The sequence below is a fragment of the Urocitellus parryii genome, chromosome 2 (assembly GCF_045843805.1).
Source record: "Urocitellus parryii isolate mUroPar1 chromosome 2, mUroPar1.hap1, whole genome shotgun sequence".
Lineage (NCBI taxonomy): Eukaryota > Metazoa > Chordata > Mammalia > Rodentia > Sciuridae > Urocitellus > Urocitellus parryii.
This window is the reverse complement of record NC_135532.1, coordinates 70,024,667-70,043,184: the sequence shown is the minus strand read 5'-3', so window position 1 is coordinate 70,043,184 and position 18,518 is coordinate 70,024,667. Positions and strand designations below refer to the sequence as shown.

Sequence of the window (18,518 nt, the reverse complement as noted above, 5' to 3'; positions counted from 1 at the left end):
GTGGATCTAGAAATTTAGTTAATAACTGATCATCTGTAGGAAATGAAGTCTCCATGAAAATTCCCAAAGTGTGGGGCGGCAGGCTAGGAGGATACCATGCCCCAATTCCACAGGAAAGAAGCCCCTGAACTGAACCACCCCCCCCCGTCTGAAATTGTACCTCTCCATCTCTATTCACCTGTGTCCTTTATCATACACCAGTTGACAGGATTAAGGGGAAAGTTTAAAAATTGGGATTTTTGAACAAACTTTATGTGAGGTGGTCTCCTTTACCTGAATATGTTACTGAGATGATATTACGCCTAATTGGGAATTGTTTCCCCTACCTAATATGGTGAAGCAGAAGGCATGTCAGGCTGCCCTTGGGCGAGTCTTAATTGGACATGCTAAATGGGAACCACTAAAACTCCCTGAGCCCACACAGGTGATTAATTTAAAACAATATAGGATACCTGGTAGGCAAAAAGAGATATCCACTTTAATTAATGACATGCTACAAGCTACAGCCCTGAAACCAAGGAATTCTCGGAACAATAGTCCTGAACAGCCTGTGAAAGAGGTAGAGGGCTCAGGGAACCTAACAGTAGCTTATCAAGGCTTTGATAAGTTATCCCTCTTGTAGCCTCAGCAATTCTGGACATGGTTTCAATCACACAAGAAATACAACAGGATAAAGGAGACTGGTGCTCAGTGACTAATCTTGCAAATGCTTTCTTCTTTACCATCATCTCAAAAACGAGCCAAATATGGTTTACCTTCAAATGAGAAGGATCTCAACTGACATTTACTGTACTGCTACAAGGTTATCTAAATTCCCTGGCTTACTGTCATAATTTGTCAGAAGGGATTTGGACTCGGTGCAGGTCTTGAGTGCTACCATACACTATGTCTATGACAATAGTATCAGATAAATGTCAGAAATCAAAAAGCAAACAATGAATGACTGCTTGAGTGCTAAGATGATTCACATGACAAACTGAGGCCGGTTAATACATCATCCAGCCAGGGTTCCTCCTGGGATTAAAGCAGTGAGCTTCACGTGGCGGAACCCTTAAGGCATATCCCACTCTGAGATAAGGAAGGTTTGTGATTGACTTCCTGGCAAACTCAAACTCAATTACATCAAGGTGTGATGACCACACATCTCACTCTAGTGTGGGTGTGAAGCATGTATTCTAACTGCACTCAGACACAATGGTAACAACGTGTTTGGTAAATACACAACACTGGCCCATAAGGCAGAAAATGGCCAGAAGAGGGGTAAGTAAGTACCAATGTGGGTATCCTGGAACAAGCTGGGTTTGCTTTTATTGAGTAGTAGAATTCACAAAGAAAAAATTTTAAGCAGAATAAGTAGATTAAAGAAAGTACTTTTCGAGGGGAGGGGAGGGGAGGGGAGGGGAGGGGGGATAGTAGAGAATAGGATAGACAGCAGAATACATCAGACACTAGAATGGCAATATGTAAATCAATGGAAGGGTAACTGATGTGATACAGCAATCTGTATACGGGGTAAAAATGGGAGTTCATAACCCACTTGAATCAAACTGTGAAATATACATTAAGAACTGTGTAATGTTTTGAACTACCAGCAATAAAAAAAAAAAAAAAAAAAAAAGAAAGTACTTTTCCAGGAGGAAGGTGAAGAATAACAGGAGTCAGCCTGGAAAGTAAGGAGGCTTTAGGAAAGTGAGTCAAGAAGATGTAGCAAATAATGCTGGATAAGGTTAACACTGAACATTAAGAAAGGGCCTGTGCTCTCACCCAGTTGAATCTTGAGTACGTTAATACAGATGGAGGCTGAAGTGGCAACGGGGCGATGGCCCTCTGCCTGTCTGTGGGCTAATGTGCAACTCCTATGGTAACCTTCGTTTATGTTTATATTTATAGTTTCTATTTGTGTGGGAGTTGGAGTTTTGAAGACTGAATTTAGGCCTCACCCATGCTAAGTATCTAGCATTCTAGCACGTAACTACACCCTCAGCCCTATATTTAATTTTCTTAAGTTTTATTTTATTTTTAATTTGCACATAGTAATTGTACATATTTGTGAGGGACGGTGTAAATATTGTGTAATGACTGAATCAGGGTAATTACAGTATCCATCGCCTTATACATTCATTATTTCTTTGTGGTAAGAATATTCAAAATCTTGTATTTGAAATTCATAATACACTGTTGTTAACTATAATCATCTTTCTCTGTGATAGAAAACCAGAATTTATTCTTCCTGTTTAACTGTACCACCTTACCTGTTGACCAACCTCTCCCCGTTGCCTCGGCCAACTCTACTTCTATGGGATCAGCTCTCAAATTCCACTGTGAGTGAGATTAGGAAGCATTTGTCTTCTTGTGTCTGGCTTATTTCACTTATATAATGTCCTCCAGGTTTATTAATGATGTCACAAATGACAGGAGTTTATTCTTTTTAATTCCTGAATATATCACATTTTATTTTTCCATTCATCTATTGATGAGTACCTAGGCTGATTCCATATCTTGGCTAGTGTGAATATTGCTGCATGGGAGTGTAGGTCTCTTTAATATTCTGATTTTATTTCCTGTGGCTATATATTCAATGGAGAGATTGATGTATCACACTGTAATTCCATTTTTAATTTTGGAGGAAATTCCATACTGCTTTCCATGATGGTTATAGCAATTTACACTAGTAGACAAGGGTTTCCTTTTTTTCCACATGCTTGTGGAAAGCATTGTGATCTTTTGTCTTTTTGATCGTAACGATTCTAACTGAAGTGAGGTAGTAACTTCTGTGGTTTTGATTTACATTTCTCTGATGATTAGTGATTATGAACATTTTTTCATATATACCGGCAACAAAATGAAAAAAGACAAATGGTGTCACATCCAAATGGTATTACATCCAGGTAAAAGGCTTCCGCACAGCAAAGAAAATAATCAACAGTGTTGAAGAGATGACCAACCTGCATCTGATGAGGGATTAACATCCAGAATATATAAGGACCTCAAAACAACTCAAGAGCAAAAGCAAACTAATATGATTTTAAAATAGTAAAAACTTGAATAGGCATTTTCAAAATAGTATGTACAAATGGCCAATATGCATATGAAACTATAGGAACCTATAGCCCTCTGAGATTGTGGAAATTTTCTGAAGGCACTTGTAATTTACATCAATATACTATCACTGCCTGAATCTCTAGAATAGTTTGCTAAATACTGCTTGTGTTTTCCCTAGGAAAGAGATGGGCCCATCTATAGTACAGCTTACAGTGAAAATCAGTCTCAGTGTAAGCTTATGAGACAAATAGCCTCTATTTTATAACTACCTATTATATAATATGCTGTCCTCTATTATGTAGATTCTGTTCAGAAGGCAGAGAAAATGCCTCTTTTTCTTAATGATTTTATCCTGTAATGTAACTAAATTGTACAGTGGTCATACTGTTATATAGTTGAATACTGATATTGTTGGTAAGATTCAACTACTCCATGTAAGTAAGTCTTATTACAATACTGATATTGATGATCAAATATCAGTACTGGAAAACTGAGTGAGAGTCACCTGAGAACATAAAACCTATATATTATATTACCATTCACATTTTATGGAAAATGGTTGACCTGAGGAAGAATTGGATCTTGCCAACAATCTGCTGATTTCTGTGTTAAATAGTTCTGCTCAAGCTTATTATGAATACAGCCGTAGATTATGGAGGGAAAAGAATAATCAAATTAATATAAGAACATGAAACGTATGTGATGGCTTCATAGAAAAACTTAGTTGTTTCTTTAAGTCTATCTCTACTCAACAATCCATGTTGGTACCATTGGTTCATACACTCTCTAAATGCTACACAAAAGTAAAATCTCTGTCAGATATCTTCATTTCACTGTTAAGAAGTCCCTGGCCAGAGAAAGTGGGATGGAAATTTCCATTGTCTTCTGGAATTGATTGTTATCATTAAGAAACCAAACCACTGCCTATTTTTTACTTTTACTCTTAAATGACTTGATTTATTTGTCTAATGCCTGAAAGTTGCTCTATCCTTGAAGTTCAACAAATTAAATAAAATTTTGTTCAGTGTAAGTTGCCTGATGATGATAACAATGATTATGTAAGTTTCCTAAAATATACTATCTTTATTTGAATCTTACAGATTTAGTTCTCTGTGCATTTCAGGGAGAAAAAAAATCTTATTCTATAGTTCCTTTGAATGTTGTTTATATTTCATTTACTGAAAATTTGAATTATCTTTGACTTTAAATAAATCATCCTCTTCCTAACTTTTGTCTTTTTCCTTAACAATCTCTCTGTTTATTTTAAGTCTTTCTAGAACAGCAATTTGGTATTCAACCACTATTCTGTTTCATGGTGTTTTTCATATAATATTTCTGTAATACTGTTGTTATATACTCAGTTCACCAAAAATACCTTTTATTTTTCAACTTAAACTATGACTAAATTATTTAAACTATTACTAAAATTTTCTTGAAAGGAAATTGTATTTGATCGTCAGAGTACATATTTTTCCAGAATATGTCCTATGGGATTTCCTTCCTTCCTTCCTTCCTTTTTTTTTTTTTTTTTAAAGAGAGAGAGAGAGAGAGAGAGAGAGAGAGAGAGAGAGAGAGAGAGAGAGAGAATTTTTTTAATTTTTTTTTTTTTTTTTAGTTTTCGGTGGATACAACATCTTTGTTGGTATGTGGCGCTGAGGATCGAACCCCGGCCGTACGCATGCCAGGGGAGCGCTACCGCTTGAGCCACATCCCCAGCCCTCCTTCCTTCCTTCTTCCTTCTTCTAATAATTCTTCTTCTTTTTTTTTAATGTAGTGTAATCTGCATCTGTTTTCTGGCTGATATGAGTAACTCTATCCAAATCTATATCTAGGTTTTATGTTAGTTTCTTTCTTGATACCCACCCTCCTGAATTTAGAACCTTGTTTTTCCTTCTAAACTACCTGGCCACCTTGAAGTCTGAGCTGAATCATTACTTTGCTTTTCTGTAGCCTGAAGTTACTGGCAAGCATTGCAGGAGCAAAGTGGAAATGAAGAGGTAGGTCACCAGCCTGGCTCTCTCTTTGGGGATTTTCTTAAATGTCGTGTATGTATCATTTTACATCATTGGAAAAAGATCTGAGTACTGAAAGGAAGTCCATTGGGGCTTTAAATTTTTTCCAAAATTCATCGAGAAGTCCTGGAAAATCTCAAGCCTCTCCAGAGGTTTTTTTTTTTTTTGGTTCATTTCCGTTGGCTCTGTTGCTGACAAATCTCTATCGGATTTGTCCTTGACTCCTCCCAAAATAATTTTCTCATCCGAGAATCTTTAGTTCACTTGTTTCTATCTAGTCTGGTGGTCATAGAGACAGATTCAATGAGAATGCTGAGCATTCTGTTGATTCAACTGTTGTATGCTTCTGGATTGGGGTGAAGAGAGGAGTCACTGCACTCAGCTCCAGGCAAGACTGTGATTTTGACTCCACTACCATACTCTAAACTTGATGGCATGTGGTTGTTCCCCTTTTCTTGTTTGGTTGTTGGGTAAACTTTATGCTTTTGTTCATTGATATTTGATTCACTTTGTTACTTACTGGGTGGAAGAGCTTGTGTTCTATAGCTTAAGGCTTCCCCCTTACCCTGAAATCTATAATATTTTAATTTAACTTTATCATTATGGCAGAAGTACCATGTTCATGAACACACACACTGTATACAAGGAAGAAAATCTATAATCCTACCATGAAGTGTTAAGCATTGCTACCACTGGGATAACATTTTCTTTGATAAAATAAAGAACCTTTATACAATTATATTTTTATAAACATTCTATTATGTGTTTATAACATTTTACCATTTCATATATAGTTTTGGTTTGCTACCATTTTCTCCATTTAAAATGCTTCTAAAAATTGATTTTTGCAAAGAGCTATTAGGCTACATTGATCCTAAACCTATTTCATAAATCTAATATGATTATTTTAACCAGTATTGTATTGTAGGCATCTTAGATTTTTACCCCTTGAGAACTCTTATAAAAAGTGTTGAGATGCACATGCTTATACATCATATTTTGTGGGATTGTTTTTATTTCCTTCAGACAATTACCAAGGAGAAAATTGAAAGGATTATTAAAGAAGAAATGCACATCCAAACTTAGGTTGTAAACAAGATTGCCACTCTTTCTCTCTCTCTCTCTCTCTCTCTCTCTCTCTCTCTCTCTCTCTCTCTCTCTCTGTCTCTCTCTCTCTACACACACACACACACACACACACACACACTTCTCTACTACTTTGTATTATAAAAACCTCATGACCAAGTTGCTGAATTTTTTAAAAAGTTCCTCTGCAGCTGGTACTTGACTTGTCTCCAGATCAGGAGACATCAAGCTTTAGTCTTATGATTTTAGCAACTTTAAGTGGCATTAGAAATTCTAAAACAATGTTTAGATGGTTGAAAATTGCTGTGTCATATGGAGAATACTAACCAAATGAAGGACAAACTGTGAAACTGCGGTCAACCCTCAAAAAATTAGCAAAGTCATGCTTTGTTTCTAGATTTGTCCTTACTATCAGGACACTTCTCTTTCTCCTCAGCACTGTCAGCTACCAAACAGGAACTCATAAATGCACAAATTTGCCCTGATGTGGCCATCTGCAAAGTCATCCCACAAATACTACCATCTGCAAAATTTGGGTGGAGATGCTCTGAAGGGAAGTTGGGAAAAATAGGGAAGCTGTTGCTCAACCTTTGCTTTGGTGGCTGCTGATGGTTCATCTTCCAAAAAGCACAAGCAACAGAACACACCTTTGGACCAAGATACTGTCCTGCTCACACCACAGCAGTCATCCCAGAACCTGCAGCCACAGAGTGCATGGTTTACCCCAACATGGTAGGACTGAGTCATTGGCAGCAGTCCTAGGGCCACTTCATTATACTCCAGGTGCTCACAGAAACAACTCATGTAACTCCACTTCTAAGGGACAGCGAGTTCAGTTCCCAAACCACAGTGGGGCTGGATGGGATCCCAAATTTCTCTCTCTTAAGGAAAGATCCACTTCTGGTGCTAACCCAAGATTTTGTTTCCTTTTTTCTGAGAAGAACTTACTTTTGTTCACTGTGCATGATTCCGAGGGCTTTTTCTTCGCTTCTTTCTTATTTCGAAATTTCAAAATCAGATAGAAATGCTCCATAAATTGACCTTTAGGCAGTTCCTTCAGTGAAATCCCAAAATGAGTAGATGTACCCACAACTTCCCTGAGAATATCACATGCACTGATGCTTCTTTATATTCCCACCACCTCAAATAAACCCAAGCCTATTGAAGGAACAAAGTAGGGTATCAAGAGAAATAAATAAGCAAGTAAGTTTGCTTTCAAGAACAGAGAACATTCGGGAGCACCTGCGTCGTCCAACCTACAATCTTCTGTTATCTCAGAGAACACTTCAGCTAGGGGAGATGAGGGAAGAGAGCATAGTTTTTATTCAATTCATCTGCAAATTTACATTTTATTGAATTCATCCAACTCTGTGCTAGGAGACTTATATTTTCTCTCTCTCTCTCTCTCTCTCTCTCTCTCTCTCTCTCTCTCTCTCTTTCTCTCCAGCACACACACACACACACTTCTCTACTACTTTGTATTATACACACACACACACACACACTTCTCTACTACTTTGTATTATACACACACACACACACACACACACACACTTCTCTACTACTTTGTATTAAAAAAACCTCATGACCAAATCACAAACATACAAGTACATATACATATACATCCGTTTCTCTTACCATCAAGTAATTTGAGAAATGCTAAACAAATTTTGGAGGTAGTGTTTGGGCTTTGAGTTGCTTTGACTTAAAACAGAGGTTGTACAACAAAAAATACAAATGAGGTGATCATATTTAATAGAGTTAAACTCAAATACAACTAGAATACCATGAGATCTGCCTTGCATAGAGAAATGTCATGGATAGAGAGTACAAGCAGTTGTTTAAATACAAGGCCCAAATAAGAGGACAAATAGATGGAGATCCCAAGAGAGAGGCATCTAGTTATGCCAAGCTGCTTCTTCAACTGCTATAACAAACAGACCCAAGATGTGCATTATGGATTTACTACATGGCAGTTTATTTTTTAAACATGATATAGGTAACCAGGTGAACAGTAACTCTTAGGGTTTAGACATTAGGTGTCCCTTAAAAATTAATGTGTGAGACCATGCAAGAATGTTTATAGGTGAAATTATTGGGTTATGAGAGCCTTAACCCAATTGGTAAACCAATCCCCTTATAGAGATTAACTGGGTGGTAAATGAAGGCAGTTAGGGTGTGGTTGGAGAAAGTGGGTCATTAAGGGCATGCCTTTGGGGTCTATATTTGATGATCTGGGCTTAGTCTCTCTGCTTCCTGACCATCATGTGAGCCATTTCTCTCAGTCACACCCTTCCACCTTGATGTACTCATCTTAAGCCCCAAGGTATGGAGCTGGCTATCTATGGACTGAGACTTCTGAAACCATGAGTCCCAGAATACACTTTTCCTCCTAAAATTGTTTTTGTCAGTTCTTTTAAGTCACAGCAGTGAAAAAACTGACTAAAATAATCACTTTGTTGTGGTAACTAAGATGATAATGTTTCTGCCACCTGTACTACGTAGCTTCTAGGCATGTCTCATATCATCTCAGTTCCAGTCATTTCTGAAGCATAAATGACAATTGGGAAATTTTGAATGAGTCAGGCCTGAAATGGCACTAGTCACCCCCTCTACATTCTATTGGTAAATGCTCAATCCCAGGAAAAAAAATAGAAAAATAGGGTTCAGCTGAAGACCCAGAAAGAAAAAAAGAACATATGTTTGGGTGAACAGCCTCCATATCTATGATATACCTTTAATTACATAAAGCTTAATAAAGATTCTCCCACATCCTGCTGACTAATTCTGAGAAGAGATGATAATAGGTAATCCTCACTGAGACTTCACAATGGACTAGGTGCTGTGCTGAACTGTGCATGTTTAGGTTGATTCAATATTGAGGTATAGGACACAATTATTCCTACATCCATCCACACAGATAAGGCACAAAGACATTGAAAAATTAGCAATTTTTCCAAGAACAGTTTTCCATTTGCATAATTAGTAAATGGCAGAGCAAGGAATTCATTTAGACTTACTCCAGAGTCTATATCTATAAGCAGAGGTAGTTCAGTAGACAAGTGTTCCTGTGACTTGACTTGGGTTGAGTTTGTCCCCAAGGTTTCCTCTATTGGAGGCTTGGTACACAGGGTGGCAAAGTTAGGAGGTTCAATCTTTATGACACGGGTCCTAGTGCAAGGTGATTGGATCATTGGGCACTACCCTCAGAAGGAATTGATATGCTTGTATGGGATCCTGGTTAGTTCCGTTTTAAAAATTGTGATAAAATAGTGAATCTCTTTTATCTCTGGCTTTCTGTTTCACAATGGAGTTTCTCCCTCTGTGTGTGCACAATGACAGGGAGCCTTTCTAAGAGCTAGCACCATGCTGTATGGACTTATAGCCTCCAAAATGGTAAGCTACTTTTCCTTATAAAGTATTCAATCTCAGGTATTTCATTATAGTAATAGAAAGTGGACTAATACTAGTGTATATATCCTTCTCCCAACACATATAGGATTTAATTGTGAATATAAAATTTATATGCATGGAAAAAATGATACAATATATTTTTAAGTCTCATGCACTGGTACTATAGAAACTCTACGAGTTGGAATTATGGAGGTGGACATAACCTGGGTATCTGGAAATTCGTACAGACAATGATGATTCCAGAAGGACCCAGTGTTAAAAAGAACTGGTATGAGGGATGTATGAAAGAAGGAGATCTATGAAGAGGACCTCATATTTAGGGGAAACACTGTGCTGTGGGAGGTGACAGGAGGGACAGAGGCCTGACTACAGAGCCCAGCATATGATCTGAGATGTGAGTCCAGGTTACAACCAGAAAACTGATTCCCTGAATCTGGAACTCAGTCTGGACCTTCTCTACTCTATCCACAATGAGAAGAATCCCATGGGCCAGAATTAATGTTATAGCCTTGTCACTTATTTATGTTTTTTTTAACATTTTTCCTAGTTCATTTGTTAATTTATTTTTATTGTATACATTTAAGGTATAAAACTTAATGCTGCTATCGTCAAGAGCACTAACATTTCCATGACCTCACAGTGACCTTTCATGTGTCTGTGGGAAGAACACCTCAAATCCACTCTCTAGGAACATTTTCAGCATTTTATTTTGTTTATGTTTCTTTGTTTGTTTCTTGGTTTTAAAAAAAGATCAACTTTATGATTAAGGTTCACTAAATTAGAGTTGCCTAATAAATGACTCTCAAAATTCATTCCTAGTATAAAGTTTCTGTCTCTCTATAACCTAACATACTCACTTATCATCAATTTTATTTCATAATAAAAGCTATGTAATTCCTTGTAGTGTCCCAAGATACAAGAAAACTGAGAGTAAATTCTTCTTCAATTTTACTCACTGCTCTGGCTCAAAAACAAACAGACAAAAATAAAACAGCTTGGATTTTTTTACTGCATTACCTTCTCCTCCATCCTTATTGTAATAGCTGACTCTGTGTGTGCCTTTCACAGACTGCTCCAAACTAATTCTGGAAGGAAAGATGAACAACTGAGACTTAGGATTTGAAAAATGTCCTAAAGAATTTGGCCAGATAGTGCGTCCTAAATCTTAAATAAAATTGAATGAGGGATCTTAAAATATAGTCTTCCTAGTTTCTAAGACCCCCAAATCTCTGCCTATCTCCCATGCATTTCAAATATAGGGAAAACCTTGGAGGTATTTGTTTGAAAGTTCATAAAAGAAAAACGTAAAGGAATCAGTAGAAATGGGAAATTTTTCTTTGTTCTAGAAATTTTGGTATCTGATTCCATTCAAGAAATATTTTAACTTTGGGCATATTACACTATTTAATTTTAATTTAAATACAGACTCATGTGCAATTGTAGGAAATAACACAGTGAGGTATCCTGTACTTACTACCTAGTTTCTCCCAATAGTAACAAATTGTAGAACATTTCCATTATTTCCAGAGAAATAGAACCAATAGTGTGTGTGTGCGCGTGTATGTGTGTGTGTATGTGTGTGTGTGTGTGTGTGTGTGTGTGTGTGTGTATGTGGAGGGGAGGGGGAGGAGACAAATTATAGGAATTGATCATGAGATTCCAAATTCCAGAGCTCCAGAAGTTCCACAATATGCTATCTGGAAGCTGGAAACCAGGAGATCACTAATTTAGTGGGAAGCCAAAGGTCAGAGAACCAAGAATTCAGATGATCAAGGGCAAATGAAGAAGAATGTTGCAGCTCCAAAACAGAAAGAATTCATCCTTTGTCCACCGTTTTGTTCTATGGGTGCTATCAGAGTCAGAGCTATCAATGAATTGGGTGGTGTCTGTCCACAGTGAGGAGGATGGATTGTTGTTACTATCTACTGATTCAAACGCTAATCTATTTCAGAAGCATCCTCACAGACACACCAAGATAAAAGGCTTCACCACTTGAACATCCCTTAACCCAGTCAAACTGGTTCATTAAAAAATAACTACAATCTCTCTCATAGCCACACTAGCTCCTCTGTCCCCTTCCAAACCCTCCTTAGATCCTGGCAACCACTAATGAGTACCTCTGTCACTTCAAGAAAGTTTTAGGTGGAACCACACGGTGCATAACCTTTTGGAATTGTCTGTTTCAGTTCCAAGTCTGGAAAACAGGAGGCAGAAAGAACATCATAGAAACAAGACTGTATCAGGCCTCAGGTCCTGGAGTCCAAATAGACCTTTCTGCCTTTCAAAGTTCTCTTGTGTTTGTTTTATACATGTTCAAGATTTTCAATCATACTTAATGGAAGGAATAAGAAAAATAAGTCTTCATTTTCCTGGAAGTAGAAGTATCTTGGCATACTTTTTTTTTTTTTTTTGATACTGAGGATTGAATCCAGGGGCACTTAACCACTGAGCCACATCCTCATCCTTTTTTTGTATTTTATTTAGAGACAGGGTCTCACTGAGTTACTAAGTGCCTCACTAAATTGTTGAGGCTGGCTTTGAACTCTCAATCCTCGTGCCTCAGCTTCCCAAGTTTCTGGGATTACAGGCATGTGCCACCATGCCCAGCTTGGCATAATTTTAAACATAAATTAATATCTCCTATAAAATCATAGAGGCTTAAAACATTATCATTTTAATCTGCTTCATAGCCTATTAAAACATATGTGAATATAATGTATACTTTTTACTTTTAAGATATTTCATGTATTTCTAAATCCCATGGAAGCCTCAACTATATGACTAACCTATTGGTGATACATTTGTTTGAAGTTTAAAATTTATATTTAAGTGAAGCTTTGGAACTGGGTGCTGTGGTGCATCACTATAATCTCAGTGACTTGGGAGGCTGAGGCAGGAGTTTGAGATTAGCCTCAGCAACTTTTTTAGCCAGATTTTTCATTGCTGTGACCAAAGGAACTAAAAACAATTTTTTAAAAATTTATTTATTACTTATTTTTTATTTTTGGTGACCATGGCATTTATATAGAATTTATTTTAGATTGTTTTGGCTTTTCTATTTGACTCCCTTTTAAAGGAATTTTAAGGTAGTATACACTTGATTTTGATATTTATAAAATTAAAAAGTCATTTAAAATTAAGATAAGGTAAGAGAATAAAAAGTGATTTTAATTTGCATTTCTCTAATTGCTAGAGATGTTGAATATTTTTTATATATTTGTAGATTGATCCTATTTCTTCTTCTATGAAGTGCCTGTTGAGGTCCTTTGCCCTTTATTAACAAGATTGTTTGGGTTTTGGTGTTTTTTGAGTTCTTTATATATTTATAATCTGGACATTAATCCTCTATCTGAGGTGCAGTTAGCAAAGATGTTCTCCAATTCTGTAGGTTCTCTCCTCATGTTCTTGATTGTTTCCTTTGCTGTGAAGAAGCTTTTTAGTCTGATTCCATCCCATTGGTTGATTCTTGATTTTACTTCTTGTGTTTTAGGAGTCTTGTTCAGGAAGACAGTTCCTAGGCTGACATGGTGAAAAGTCAGGCCTGCTTTTTCTTCTATTAGGAGTAGGGTCTCTGATCTCCTGCCTAGGTCCTTGATCCACTTTGAGTTAAGGTTTGTGCAAGGGTGAGAGAGAGAGGGGTTTAATTTCATTTTGCTACATATGGATTTCCAGTTTCCCCTGCACCATTTGTTGAAGAGGCCATCTTTTCTCTGATGTATGTTTAGGGCACCTGACAAGAACAATTTTAAAGGAGGGAAAGTTTATGTGGGTCTCATGGTTTCAGAGGTCTCAGTCCACAGATGGCTGACTTCATTGTTTGGGGCTCAAGGTGAGGCAGAAGAATATCATGGCAGAAGGGTGCGGAGGAGACAAGTAGCTCAGAACAGAACAATCAGAAAGCAGATAGAGTTGCTCACCAGGAATAAAATATAACCCCAAAGCCATACCCCCAGGGACACACCTCCTCCAGCCCCATCCTACCTGCCAACAGTCATCACCTACTTAATCCATCTAAGTGGATTAACATACCACAATTAGGGATTAGGTTAAGGCTCTCATAACCCAGTCATTTAACCTCTAAACTTCCTTTCATTGTCTTACACATGAGCTTTTGGGAGAAACCTCATATTTAAACCAGGACAGCAATTTAACCAGACCCTCTGCAATTGAGCAAGATTCTGTATCAAAGTAATAAATAAAAAGGACTGGGGATGTAGATTAGTGGCAAAATGCCTCTGTGTTCAATCCCAAGTTTAAAAAAAATATGGAAGGAAGGAAAGAAGGAAGGAAGGAAGAAAAAATTGAAAAGGTAGATTTGCCAGTTTACTTTGAAGGAAACACTTCTGTAGTCAAACATGCAAGCTGAGTGTATTTAAAGCACTTGTGAGTTCAAAACACTGTGTATATCTTTACTGGAAAGATTCCTTTCACAGGAGCGCTGCTGAACATGAAGAATGTACCTTAATATGTCACATACTAATGAGTTTCTCTTTTAGGAAGCATTCTATAATTAGATAATAGCTGCAGGCTGTCAAACCAAAATTAACAATAAAAGATATTTAGTTCAAACTTTGTTTCCTCTGCCTTAATTTAAAACTATATTTAAAGTTAGGAAGTACCTTCTTTTAGACATTAAAAAGATAATTAAAATGTTTAGAATCCTGTCATTGAAAATTCGTAACCACTTAAAAACTGCATTAATTTTTAAAGATAATACACAATGAAAGATAGAATAAAAAATAAAAAGAGTAATTAAGAAAAAAGTCATAGAGGACAGCTTCCAAAATAATGCCTGCACTTAGTAATATTCATGAAAAAAAATTGGAAGCATATGTTTGGGAATTAAGTTTATTTACTTGGAAATCATGGCCCTATCTGAAAGGCTGTATCTCAACCTTTTCAAAAGAAAAATAAAATTAAATTAGAAATTTGGCTGAATATTTTCTACTATCTAAATACAATTTTCCCCCTAGCACCCAGTAATTATATTCTATGCTACTATATTAATATGCTCTGAGGATTTATGAAATATATTTGAAGTTTCAAGCATTATTTTTTTCTTTTTTTATTTCTTCTTATTAGTTATGTTTGATAGTAGAATGTATTTTGACATATCATACATATATGTAGTACAACTTCCCATTCTTCTGGTTGTACATACTGTGGAATTACATTGGTCATGTATTCATATATGCATATAGGAAAGTAATGTCCAATTCACTCTACTGTCTTTCCTATTCCCACACCCCTTCCTTTTCTTCATTCCACTTTGTCTAATCAAAAGTATTTCTATTCTTCCCTACCAGCTCACCCTTATTGTGAGTTAGCATCCACATATCAGAAAGAATATACAGCCTTTTAATTTGGGGGACTGGTTTATTTTACTTAGCATGATATTCTCCGGTTCCATCCATTTCCCAGCAAATGCCATAATTTCATTCTTCTTTATGGCTGAGTAATATTTCATTTTGTATATATACCACATTTTCTTTATTCATTCATCTGTTGAAGGATACCTAGTTTGGTTCCATAGTTTAACAATTCTGAATTGATCTTCTATAAACATTGATGTGACTATGTCACTGTAATATGTTGATTTTTAAGTCCTCTGGGTATATGCTAAGAAGTGGGATAATTGGGTCAAATGATGGTTCTATTCCAGATTTTCTGAGGAACCTCCATACTGCTTTTCAGAGTGGTTGCACAAATTTGCAATCCCACCAGCAATATATGAGTGTACCTTTGTCCCAACATCCTTGCCAACATTTATCATTGCTTGTATTCATAATTGTCATTCTGATTGGAGATAAAATCTCAGTGTAATTTTAAATTGCATTTCTCTAACTGCTTAGAAATCCATATGTAGCAAAATGAAATTAAACCCCTACTTCTTACCCTGCACAAAACTCAACTCAAAGTAGATGAAGGACTTAGACATTAGACCATAGACACTGTACCTAACAGAAGAATAAGTAGGGTCAGATATACATCATGTCAGCCGAGGAACTGACTTCTTCAACAAGACTCCTGAAACACCAGAAGGAAAATCAAGAATCAACAAATGGGATGGAATCAGGCTAGAAAGCTTCTTCACAGCAAAGGAAACACGAAGAACATAAAGAGATAGCCTACAGAAGGGGAGAAAATCTTTGCTACCTGTACCTCAGATATAGCATTAGTCTCAAGGATAAAGAACTCAAAAAACTAACACCAGAAAAGCCAAGCAACCCAATTACTAAATGGGCAAAGGAACTGAACAGGCACTTCATAAAAGAAACATGATGGGTCAAGTATTATTCTTACCTTTGAGACTATTCAAAAGAAGTCCATGTGTTAGCAACCATTTCAAAAGCGGGTCAGAAATCATTCCAGAAAGCAGGCATTGCACACAAGAAACATACTCTTCATTCATTTATTTATTGATATTTTATCTGCTAGGCACTGTGTCTAAAGACTAAATTACCAGATAACAGTTCTTAAAATGGCCAGTGTGTCTTTAAGCACTATGGGAGTTTGATGTAATCAACTAATTCATCAACATATACATTACCCAACCTGCTCCATAGTTTTATCAGAAACTTTTGCAAGTCATGATAAATTGATTTGCACAATTCAGATATGTGAGATCCTCCTTTATAGGATCTGTTTTACTCATTTTGCTTTTGACTTAACTGAAAAGTTATAGACAACATTGTTGGATGTTGTCCATAGCCAATAAAGTCCATTTTTGCAAAAAAAAAAAAAAGGGTAAATAACAATATTTTAAGAATTAAAGTCAATGCTACTAGATCTACAAATTTGTATGTTTGAAGGAATATTCATATATGAACTGAAATATACAAGATGTATACAAGAAGACAAAAGGAAAAGAAACAGTAAATTATAAATCACCTTAAGCTGGTCAAAAAGGGAAAACAAAAACACAGCAAAGACTCTGTACTATAGACACCAATACAAAAGAATGCAAGTTAAGGACATTAAGAATTCCTTTCTTAAAGTATATCAGTAACTGAGTTCAGTGTAAATCTCTCAAGTTACAAATTTTCAAAAATCCATAAGAAAGGATTATCTACAGGATATTTAGACTATAAAAGGAATGTAATATTATTGCATTATTTTACAAAACTAGAATGACATCAATATGTTGAAAACAATGAAAAACTGGCCTATGAAGTAATAGTCAATAAATTAATCAGGAACTGTTAAAATGGGGTAAGGTAGCTATTAAGTAATGTTTGTAGTAATTATAGTATTTGTATACAGTATAGTATGACATAGACACATACTGTACTTACATATCACCATTACATAAACATATAGTAAGTACTTACAGGAATATACAGCACTTATATATTCTAGAATATAGAGTACTTACAAATGTTTATATTACTTAGTACTGTAACTAGCTTTGATCATGACATTCTACATGCTATTTTTTAATGCAAATATGTCATAAGAAGGGACCATTGTTCCAGTTCTCCTGAGATAATCTCTTTCTCAGCCACAGTTTACATTATTGCACACAGGTGCCTTGCTACTTTATATTTATATCCCACATCTTGCTTCTGGGGCCCAGATTCATACCTCCCCTGTCACCTTCACACCTTTCTGGATTATTCAAAGGCACTTAAATTCAGGACATCCAAAATTAAATCCATTCTCTCGGAAACCCTCCCCAACGTACCCCCCAAACCACTCTGATTAATGGCAAAACCTCCCATGCCATCAAACAGGCAAAAATATCAGAATCATTTTTGGCTTGTGTAAGGAATTTCATGACATGAGGAGCCTGGTTCAATCCTTGCAAATAAATAGACAAGTAAGTGGTTGTTTAAAAAAGGAAACTGAACCCAACTATTAGGCATAACTATAATGCACAAATAAAAACATTTTCAAAAGGAAACAGAGGGGATGGGTGAGAACTTTTATATACTCTCTGTTCAATTTGTGTGTTAACCTAAAACCGTTCTATATAAATCCTATTATTTAAAAAAGAAGTCATGGTGATGACTTCAGAGTATGAGATTATGGATGATTTTTTTAAAAAATGTATATGATCTTCTAAATTTATTTGTTTAAACAAAACAAAACAAAGATATGCTGTCCATATAACCAAACCAAAAAGACAGATAACTTTAGAAAGAAAATATTTTAGGAGGTAAAATAATTGAGAGACACTGAGTAGGTAGAGGTCCTGGTATTGGTAGGAAAGCCCATTCCAACATGGAGATCCCTCTATTAATGCCCAAACTTAATTTAATAGGTACAATTTTTCCACTCTTCCCAACTGATCCATGTTTTAAACAAGTTTTGAAAATTAACATATAAGTTTTATTCTTATTAGTTTTTCTCTTATTTTTTACATTTTTCTGCAAATACTTAAACATATTATTCCCTTATCCCTGCATTTTCAACAATAATGAGTGATTATCCGATAAAAATTTGGAAAAATTAAATGTTTCATTAGCATAGGCAGGACCAACTATAACTGAAGAGAAAATAACTTTGAGCAAGATAAATTCTGACCTATGATGTTATGTAGATTAATTCATACTAATGATGAAATCTCTAATTATATAAAAATAAAGTAAGAATTTATTTTTGAGAAATAGTAGTTAAAATACTAGAATCTTATAAGAGAGTGAATACAGTTAGAATTCCCTTTTTATCTCAATAACATTCAGTTCCCAGCATAATATCAGACAGTAAGTAAGGATTTAACAAATGTTGGATAAATGAATATTGGTGGGTATTAACAAATAATTGGAGACTATGAGTAATTCTATTATATGTAGTTTTATATGATAATTTTCAAAATTACCCAGATAAAATATTTATATACTTTTTATATTGATAAAAAAGAGATTTCCATTTCTGGCTAAGATGGAGTCAAAAGAACCAGATTTACCTTTCTGCTTTTTTAGGTAACTAGAAAAACAAAGGCAAAATAATATGAAGCAGGGA

At 35.8% G+C, this 18,518-nt stretch overlaps 1 pseudogene; it reads left to right on the top strand.

Annotated features, from left to right (window-relative positions):
- Positions 1-331: 331 nt before the first annotated feature.
- The window catches only part of LOC113201509 (bifunctional 3'-phosphoadenosine 5'-phosphosulfate synthase 1 pseudogene), a 65,359-nt pseudogene continuing 47,172 nt past the window's right edge, over positions 332-18,518 (top strand).